Here is a 10,205-nt window from a genome sequence, read left to right on the forward strand (position 1 = left end):
ATTATTTTTAAATCTGCTTTTGGATTTTGATTGCTTAACTTTAATAATTTATTGTTAATTCAATTTATTTAAACTAAAAAATATTCACTCATTTCTCCCACTTCCTACCTCCATCTCTAACAACCACCAATCTGTCTCTATATCTCTGAGCTTATATTGCTTGCTTGCTTGTTTAAGCTTTCATATGTAAGTGAGATCACATGGTGTTTGTCTCTCTCTGATTTATTTCACTTAACATAATGCCTATTAGGTCCACCCATATCGTCACAAATAGCAAGTTTTCATTCTTTTAATAGCTGAATATTATTGTGTATATATACACCACAAGTTCTTTATTCAACCATCGAAGGACACTTAGGTTGTTTTCTTAGCTATTGTAATAGCTATTTCTTAGCTATTGTAAATAACACAGCAATGATCATAGGGGTGTCATATGCCGATACCATACTGTTTGGATCTTTTCTTCTCTCTCACTGCCTTTTGATCAGGTATTTATTCAAAATTAGCTGTCCAAAATAATTGGGCATTTATGGAAAAAAAATTTAAGTTTATGCAGCAGGTTTCTTTTCTTCTGTGGTGGGTTTCTTTTCTGCAGGCTTTTTCTCAGCTGCTGGTTCCTTAGTAGCTGCAACTACGAGGAAGCCTTTCCCACCAGAGGCTTCTTGTGCTTCTTCCTTTCCTTTCCCTTTCCAATTCCCCTTCTCCTTCCCTTTCCTTCCTTTCCTTTATTCCCTGTCACAGGCTCCCTTCTCTTCTGATTTGGCTTCTAGCACTGCAGCTGCCTTATCCATCTGGAGTCTGGGATTCTTGTTTTGGTGAAGAACGGGGTTCTGGCTCGCAGTCTTTGCATATGGGTTTAGCTTCAGCAGAATTCTCAGCTTTTTCAGAGGCTTCTTCTTTAGGACTGTGATGAATCCTCTTGTGTGGTGCTTTGAGGGCTCTTTGGATCTCTGGGCTTTACAAGATTCTACTAAGGTCTGTACTGAGCAACTTGTGCATGAGAAGGTTGTAGTTACTCTTGAGGGAGGCAGCTTTATGTCAAGTGCCATGCAGATCATCTAATCTGCGGGTAACCCTTTCAGTCCAAATGGAGAAACATCCCACATGTTCACCAGGAGCAAGTTTCAAAATGTTCGATTTGCTTGCATTAAGAAGAGTCATTCCAGGGATGTTCTTGAAGGTCTTCATGATATGGTGTCCCTCATTATAGATGAGGCAGGGTCTCCTGTGCTGGATATGAGAAAGGCTTCTCATTTTGCCCTTGCCAGCTCTCATTTGCTGAGAGGCAAAGAACTTTTTGATATCATACCAGGCCTTAACTTTCTTAAGAAGTAAAACAGCTTGCTTGGTCTTATTGTAGCCTTCAACTGTATCTTCAACGACCAAAACCAGTAAAGGAATTCTCTCAATAGGATGACCTGTAGACATGACCAGGGCTAGTAAGACTGAGACAGCAAGGGAAGAGCAGATGTCATATCACTTGTATATTGTGTTCACCATGCAGTGCCCATGGCACCAGGTTTTGGTTTGTGCAAACATGCAGCCCCCATGACATACATTTCCAAAAGCACCCTGGCCAGAACTGTGAGTCCCACTGCCTTGAACTCTGGGAACTTGAACCCCACACCTCAGCACTGGTTGGATGACCTGCTAATTCACTGACTGCACAGGGCTGTTGTTGTGAGCAAAGTTCACAATGCCTGGTCAAATGGGAGTCCTGAACACAGCAGGCAAAGAGGCATTTTTGCCAGGTGACTCCCCCCTTTTCAGAGAGTACATTGATATCAGTGGGCATGCACACACCATGCAGGGAGAGAAGGTGGCCATGTTCCTCTCAGCCTTGGTGGCTCCTACAGGAAAAGCTATTTTGACTTTTTTATTTTTTTCAAATTAGTGTTCTTGTTTTCTTTGGATATATATCCAGAAGTGAAATTGCTGGATCATATGATAGTTCTATTTTTAATTTTTTGAGACACTTCCATCCTGTGTTCCCTAGTGGCGGCACCAATTTGCCTTCCCAGCAACAGTGCTTTAAGGCTTCCCTTTTCTCCATATCCTCACCAGTGCTTACTATTTCTGGTCTTGTGGATAATAGCCATTTGAACAGGTATGTGGTGATATCTAATTGTGGTTTCGAGTTGCATTTCTCTGATGATTAATGATGTAGAGCATGTTTTCACGTATCTGTTGACTATCTATATGACTTCTGTAGAAGAATGTCTACTCAGTTCTGCTCATTTTTAACTGGATTTTTTCTTTTTTTCTTTTTTTGCTATTGTTGTATGTGTTCTTCATGCATTTTGGATATAAGCCTTTAAAAAGATATATGATTTGCAAATATTTTCTCCCATTCAGTAGATTGCATTTTTATTTCATCAGTGGTTTCCTTTGCTGTGCAGAAGCTTTATAGTTCAATGTAGTCTCACTTGTTTATTTGTGGTTTTGTTGCTTTGTTTTTGATGTCTGATTCAAAAAATCATCCCAAGACCTATGTCATATTGCTTACTGCCTGTGTTTTCTCCAAGAATTTTATGGTTTTAGGTCTTATGATCAAGTTTTAATCTGTTTTGAGCTCACATTTGTGTGTGTTGTAAGATAGTGGCCCAATTTCCTTTTTTTGCATGTGACTGTCCAATATTCCCACACCACTTATTGAAGAAACTTTCCCATTTGTATATTCTTGGCTCCTCTGTCATAAATTAGTTGACTATATAAGCATGGATTTATTTCTGGGCTCTCTATTCTGTTCTATTGATCTATGTGTCTATTTTCATGACAATACCATGTTGTTTTGATTGCTACAGCTTTGTAATATAGTTTGAAATCAGGAAGCACATGATGCCTTCAGCTTTGTTCTTTTTTCTCAAGATTGCTTTGACTATTTGGAGTCTTTTGTGGTTCCATACCAATTTTGAGGATTGTTTGTTCTATTTCTGTGAAAAAGGACATTGGAATTTTGATAGTGATTGCATTGAATCTTAAATTGCTTTAGGTACTATGGATATTTTTAACAATATTAATTCTTCCAATCCATGAGAATGGAATACCTTCGTATTTTTTTTGTAATCTTACATTTCTTTCACCAAAAACTTACAGTTTTCAGTGTACAGGACTTTAACCTCCTTGAGTAAATTTATCCCTAGGTGTTTTATTCCTTTTGATTAAATTGTAAATGGGTTTTCTTCATTTATTTTTCTGATAGTTTGCTGTTAGTTTGTAGAAACACAACATGTTTTCATGTACTGGTTTTGTATCCTGCAACTTAACTGAATTTATTAGTTCTACCAGTTTTTTGGTGGAGTGTTTAAGGTTTTCTATATACAGTATCATGTCATCTGCAAACAGTGACAATTTTAATTCTTTTCCAATTCTGATGTCTTTTATTTCTTTTTATTGCCTAATTGCTGTGGCTAGGACTGCCAACACCATGTTGAATAAAAGTGGTGAGAATGGGCATCCTTGTCTTATTCCTGATCCAATGTTGAGTATGACGTTGCTTGTGGGCCTGTCATATATGGCCTTTAATATGTTGAGGTATGTTTCCTCTATACCAACTTTGTTAAGAGCTTTTATCATAAACAGATGTTGCATTTTGTCAGATGCTTTTTCTAACTCTATTGAGATGATTGTATAATTTTTATCCTTCATCCTATTAATATGGTATATCACATTCATTCACTTGCAAATGTTGAACCATTCTTGGATCTCTGAAATAAATCCAACTTGATCATGGGGTATGATCCTTTTAATGTATTGTTGAATTTGGTTTTGCTAACATTTTGCTGGGGGCTTCTGCATCTATGTCACCAGGGATATTGGCTCATTATTTTCTTTTCTTGTGACAACTTAGTCTGTTTTTGGTATTAGGCTAATGCTGGGCTTGTAAATAAGTTTTGCAGAGTTTCCTCCTCCTCTATTTTTTCTATTAAATCTAAACTTTATTCAAAACTTATGCAGTGGCACCTGGGTAGCTTAGTTGGTTAAACATCCGACTTTAGCTCAGGTCATGATCCTGGGGTCCGTGTCAGGCTCTGTGCTGACAGCTCAGAGCCTGAATCCTGCTTCAGATTCTGTCTCCCACTTCCTCTGCCCCTCCTGTGCTTATGCTTTGTCTCTGTCTCTCTCAAAAATAAATAAACATAAAAAAATTTAAAAAATATTTATGCATTGATATTTATTTATTTATTTATTTTTTACAAATAGTTTATTGTCAAATTATTTTCCACATAACACTCAGTGCTCATCCCCAAAGTGCCCTCCTCCATGCCCATCCCCCCTGCCCCCCACATCCATCAGTCCTCAGTTTTTGTCAGCATTCAAGAGTCTCTCATGGTTTGCCTCTCTCCTTTTCCCCCACCATTTCCGCCCTTCTTCTCCCCCTTGTTCCTCCGTCAAGTTCCTCCTAATCCTCCTATACGTGCAAACATATGATATTTGTCCTTCTCTGCCTGACTTATTTCGCTCAGCATAACACCCTCAAGGTCCATCCATGTTGCTACACATGGCCAGATTTCATTGTTTCTCATTGCCATGTAGTATTCCATGGTATAGATAAACCACATCTTCTTGATCCATTCGTCCGTTGATGGACACTTAGGCTCTTTCCATGTTTTAGCTATTGTGGAGAGTGCTGCTATGAACATTGGGGTACATGTGCTCCTATGCCTCAGCATTTCTGTATCCCTTGGGTAAATTCCTAGCAGTGCTATTGCTGGGTCATAGGGGAGTTCTATTGTTAGTTTCCTGAGGAACCTCCACACTGTTTTCCAGAGGGGCTGTACCAGTTTACATTCCCACCAACAGTGTAGGAGGGTGCCCGTTTCTCCACATCCTCGCCAGCATCTAGAGTTCTCTGATTTGCTCATTTTAGCCACTCTGACTGGCGTGAGGTGGTATCTCAGTGTGGTTTTGATTTGTATTTCCCTGATGAGGAGGGATGCTGAGCATCGTTTCATGTGTCTGTTGGCCATCTGGATGTCCTCTTTGGAGAAGTGTCTGTTCATGTCTTCTGCCCATTTCTTCACTGGGTTGTTTGTTTTTCGGGCGTGTAGTTTGGTGAGTTCCTTATAGATTCTGGATATTAACCCTTTATCTGATATGTCATTTGCAACTATCTTTTCCCATTCCGTTGGTTGCCTATTAATTTTCTGGGTTGTTTCCTTGGCTGTGCAGAAGCTTTTAATCTTGATGAGGTCCCAACAGTTTATTTTTGCTCTTGATTCCCTTGCTTTTGGGGATGTGTCAAGTAAGAAGTTGCTGCGGTGGAGGTCAAGGAGGTTGTTTCCTGCTTTCTCCTCTAGGGTGTTGATAGTTTCCTGTCTCACGTTCAGGTCCTTTATCCATTTTGAGTTGATTTTTGTGCATGGTGTGAGAAAATGATCTAGTTTCATTCTTCTGCATGTTGCTGTCCAGTTCTCCCAACACCATCTGTTAAAAAGGCTGTCTTTTTTCCATTGGATATTCTTTCCTGCTTTGTCAAAGATCAGTTGGCTGTATACTTTTGGGTCCACTTCTGAGTTCTCAATTCTGTTCCATTGGTCTATGTGTCTGTTTTTGTGCCAATACCATACTGTCTTGAGGATGACAGCTTTGTAGTAGAGGCTGAAGTCTGGGATGGTGATACCTCCCGTTTTGGTTTTATTTTTCAGTATTACTTTGGCTATTCGGGGTCTTTTGTGGTTCCATACAAATTTTTGGATAGTTTGTTCTAGTTTTGAGAAGTATGCTGGTGCAATTTTGATTGGAATTGCATTGAATGTGTAGAGTGCTTTAGGTAGTAATGACATCTTAACTATATTTATTCTTCCTATCCATGAGCATGGAATGTTTTTCCATTTCTTTGTGTCTTCTTCAATTTCCTTCATAAGTTTTCTATAGTTTTCATCATACAGATCTCTTGTATCCTTGGTTAGGTTTATTCCGAGGTATTTTATGGTTTTTTGTGCAATTGTGAATGGGATCAGTTTCTTGATTTCTCTTTCTGTTGCTTCATTATTGGTGTATAAAAATGCAACCGATTTCTGTACGTTGATTTTGTACCCTGCAACTTGGCTGAATTCTTGGATCAGTTCTAGTAGGCTTCTGGTGGAGTCTGTCGGGTTTTCTATGTAGAGTATCATGTCATCTGCGAAGAGTGAAAGTTTGACTTCCTCTTTGCCAATTCTGATGCCTTTGATTTCCTTTTGTTGTCTGATGGCTGATGCTAGGACTTCCAGCACTATGTTAAACAACAGTGGTGAGAGTGGACATCCCTGTCGTGTTCCTGATCTCAGGGGGAAAGCTCTCAGTTTTTCCCCGTTGAGGATGATGTTAGCTGAAGGCTTCTCATAGATGGCTTTGATGATGTTTAAGTAGGTTCCTTCTATCCCAACTTTCTCGAGAGTCTTTATTAAGAAGGGATGCTGTATTTTGTCAAATGCTTTTTCTGCATCTATTGACAGGATCATATGGTTTTTATCTTTTCTTTTATTGATATGATGGATCACATTGATTGATTTGCGAATGTTGAACCAGCCCTGTAACCCAGGAATGAATCCCACTTGATCTTGGTGGATGATTCTTTTGATATGCTGCTGGATTCGATTTGCAAGGATCTTGTTGAGAATTTTTGCATCCGTATTCATCAAGGATATTGGCCTATAGTTCTCTTTTTTTGTTGGATCTCTGTCTGGCTTGGGAATCAGAGTGATGCTGGCTTCATAAAATGAGTCCGGGAGTTTTCCTTCGACTTCTATTTTTTGGAATAGCTTGAGAAGAATTGGGATTAATTCTGTTTTAAATGTCTGGTAGAATTCCCCAGGGAAACCATCAGGTCCAGGGCTCTTATTTGTTGGGAGATTTTTGATCACTGATTCGATTTCTTCACTCGTTATGGGTCTGTTCAGGTTTTCTATTTCTTCCCGTGTGAATTTTGGTAGTGAGTGTGTGTTTAGGAATTTGTCCATTTCTTCTAAGTTGTCCAATTTGTTGGCATATAATTTTTCATAGTATTCCCTGATAATTGCTTGTATTTCTGAGGGGTTGGTTGTAATAAGTCCATTTTCATTCATAATTTTGTCTATTTGGGTGCTCTCTCTTTTCTTTTTGATAAGCCTGGCTAGAGGTTTGTCAATTTTGTTTACTTTTTCAAAAAACCAACTCTTGGTTTCATTGATCTGTTCAATTGTTTCTTTGGTCTCTATGTTGTTTATTTCTGCTCTAATTTTTACTATTTCTCTTCTTCTACTGGGTTTAGGGCGTTCTTGTTGCTCTGCCTCTAGCTCCTTTAGGTGAGCTGTTAGATTTTGGACTTGTGCTTTTTCTAATCTCTTGAAATAGGCCTGGAGAGCAATGTACTTTCCTCTTAGGACTGCCTTGGCCGCATCCCATAGATTTTGAATTGTTGTGTTTTCATTTTCATTTGTTTCCATATATTTTTTAATTTCCTCTCTAATTGCCTGATTGGCCCATTCATTCTTTAGAAGGGTGTTCTTTAACCTCCATGTTTTTGGAGGTTTTCCAGACTTCTTCCTGTAATTGATTTCAAGTTTCAAAGCATTGTGATCTGACAGTGTGCACGGTATGATCTCTATTCTTTTATATTTATTGAGGGCTGCTTTATGTCCCAGTATGTGATCTATCTTGGAGAATGTGCCATATGCATTGATATTTAAAAGTAACAGTGGTCAGAGCCAATAATGCAGGACAACTTTCTTTCCCTTCCTTCCTTCATTCCTTCCCTCCTCTACTTAGTTACTTTTTACTTTAGGTTTTACTGGACTTTGCAGTTAATTTGAAAGCAAACTCTAAACCAGGGTAAAGGCACATTTGGTTAGTAAATTGTATGTGTCTCTTCTTTCACAAGGACCTTCTAGTGTCAGTTTTATGAACTGGTTATCACTTTAATTTCCTATTTTATGTAGGCCAAGGCCTTGTCTCATACCCTTGTCTATATTTTAAGATCCAAGCTTCGTGGTTACTGAGCTAAATCAGTGTGTAAACATGTTTATTATAAACAACAGGCATCTGGCATCCCCCAGACCAAGTAATCTGAAAGACAGGGAACAACAAAGATAGAAACTGCAGTGTCTTTTATAATGGAACCTCAGATGTGACATACCATTACTTCTGACATATTCTATTGGTCACACTAGTAGACCAACTCTAGTATAGTATGGGAGGGGATTACATAAGAGTGTTAATACCATGAGGTGGGGATCATTAGGAGGCATTGTAGATGCTGGCTACTAGCATACACATCCACACTTAAATGCTATTAAATCTAGCCTATACTGATAGTTCATGACACAATGTATTCCCAGCACCCTGGATAATATCGAACAGATGGTCAGCTCTTAATAATTTTTAATAATTGACTAAAAAATGTTATGTTATCACAAATACATTATAGCATAGATGGTGGGTTTTAGGCTTTTCTAGGAGGATTTGCAGAAGAAAGATATTTTGGCTGCCATAATTTGCTAAAGAGAAGTTAAAGGTACCTAAATAGTATGTGTATGTGAATCTTAGACATTACTTTAAAATTTTATTTCATGCAAAGAGGGAGGTTCAAGAGAGTAAGAATTGTGTTTTGATTTTTACTATTAGCTGTACTGTTATTTTGAAATTACTTAGGGTATGTTATAGGATAAAGTATTAAGTAAATATGTTAATGTTTTAGGAAAGAAAAATTTCCATAGAGAGGAAAACAAGTATAAAATATTAAAATATTTTGTGATTTTTATATTTGAATTGGAAATATCTGTGAGTGCTCATGATTCTATCCCCATCCATCCAAATAAAAGATCTTACTAATTTCCTTAATCTTTGAACAGGCATAGAAACAATGACAATCTAGTAGCGATATCCCCCCAAATACTATTTCTCACTAAAAAGAATCAGGAATTCTTTGGAGAAATGACTGATTCCAGATCTGAAACAGAAATGTTAAAGAGCAGCCTGGGACATTTTATGCCAGAAAGCAGGCAAGATATCAAATACTAATGTGGTCATACAAAAGATAAGATAAGGCAAGGTGAACATTAAAAAGGTTTGTGACTGTGATCAATTAAACAGAACAAATATATGAAAAATTATAAGTCCATAATGAGACAAAAAGTAATACAACAATACCAAACAAAACACACTAACCTCAAGACAGTGATTTCCATTGGAGTTTTCTAGGGCACCAACTCATTACTCTTACAACTAATGAAAAATGTCAGGCATTTATTCTACATGAATAATAGTTGATGTAAGAAAGATCTTTTTTTTTTAATTGAGGTACAAATGACATAAAATATCCTATTAGTTTCGGGTGTAAATCACAGTGGTTTGATATTTTATAAATATGTTACAAAGGAATGACAGAAAACAACCCAACTGAATAATGGGCCAAAGACTAAGAGACACCTAGACAAAGAGATCAGATGGCAAATAAACATCTAGAAAGAGGCTCCACTATATGTCATCAGGGAATTGCAAATTAAAACAACTAGATATGCTAAACATCCATTAGAATGGCCAAAATCTGGAACACTGGCAACAATAAGTGCTGGCAAGAATGTGGAACAACAGGAATTTTCATGAACTGTTGGTAGAATATAAAGCAGTATAGCCTCTTGGAAGACAGTTTAGTGGTTTCTTACAAATCTAAACATACCCTTACCATATGATCCAGAAATCGTGGTACTTTCCCAAGTGAACTAAACACTTACATCCATACAAAAATCTGCATATGGATGGTTAGAACAGCTTTATTCACAATTTCCAAAATTTGGAAAATAAACTCTGGAATACTCAGACAGTGGAATGATATTAAGCATGAGAAAGAAATAAGCTGTCAAGCCATGAAAAGACATGGAGGAAACTTAAATGCTTATTACTAAGGTAAAGAAACCTATCTCAAATGGCTACATACAATAGGACTCCAAATATATGACCTTTGAAGTCAAAACTATGAAGATAGTAAAAAGATCATTGGTTTCCAGGGGTAGGGTTGGTAGTAGGGATAAACAGGTAGAACGAAGAGGATTTTTAGGACTGTGAAACTACTTTGCATGATACTATAATGATGGAAGCATGTTATTGTTCATTTGTTCAAACCCATAGAATGTGCAATGCCAAGAGTGGATCCTAATGTAAAATATGGACTCTAGGTAATTATGATGCTTCAAAATGTAGTTTCAGCAATTGTAACAAATATATGACTCTGGTGAGGGATCTTG

At 37.6% G+C, this 10,205-nt stretch overlaps 1 pseudogene; it reads right to left on the reverse strand.

Annotated features, from left to right (window-relative positions):
* Positions 1 to 548: 548 nt before the first annotated feature.
* On the reverse strand, positions 549 to 1,806 carry LOC120224111 (annotated as a pseudogene).
* Positions 1,807 to 10,205: the final 8,399 nt, after the last annotated feature.

Source organism: Hyaena hyaena, unplaced genomic scaffold, assembly GCF_003009895.1.
Source record: "Hyaena hyaena isolate Hyena2069 unplaced genomic scaffold, ASM300989v1 scaffold_1105, whole genome shotgun sequence".
In the NCBI taxonomy this organism is placed as follows: domain Eukaryota; kingdom Metazoa; phylum Chordata; class Mammalia; order Carnivora; family Hyaenidae; genus Hyaena; species Hyaena hyaena.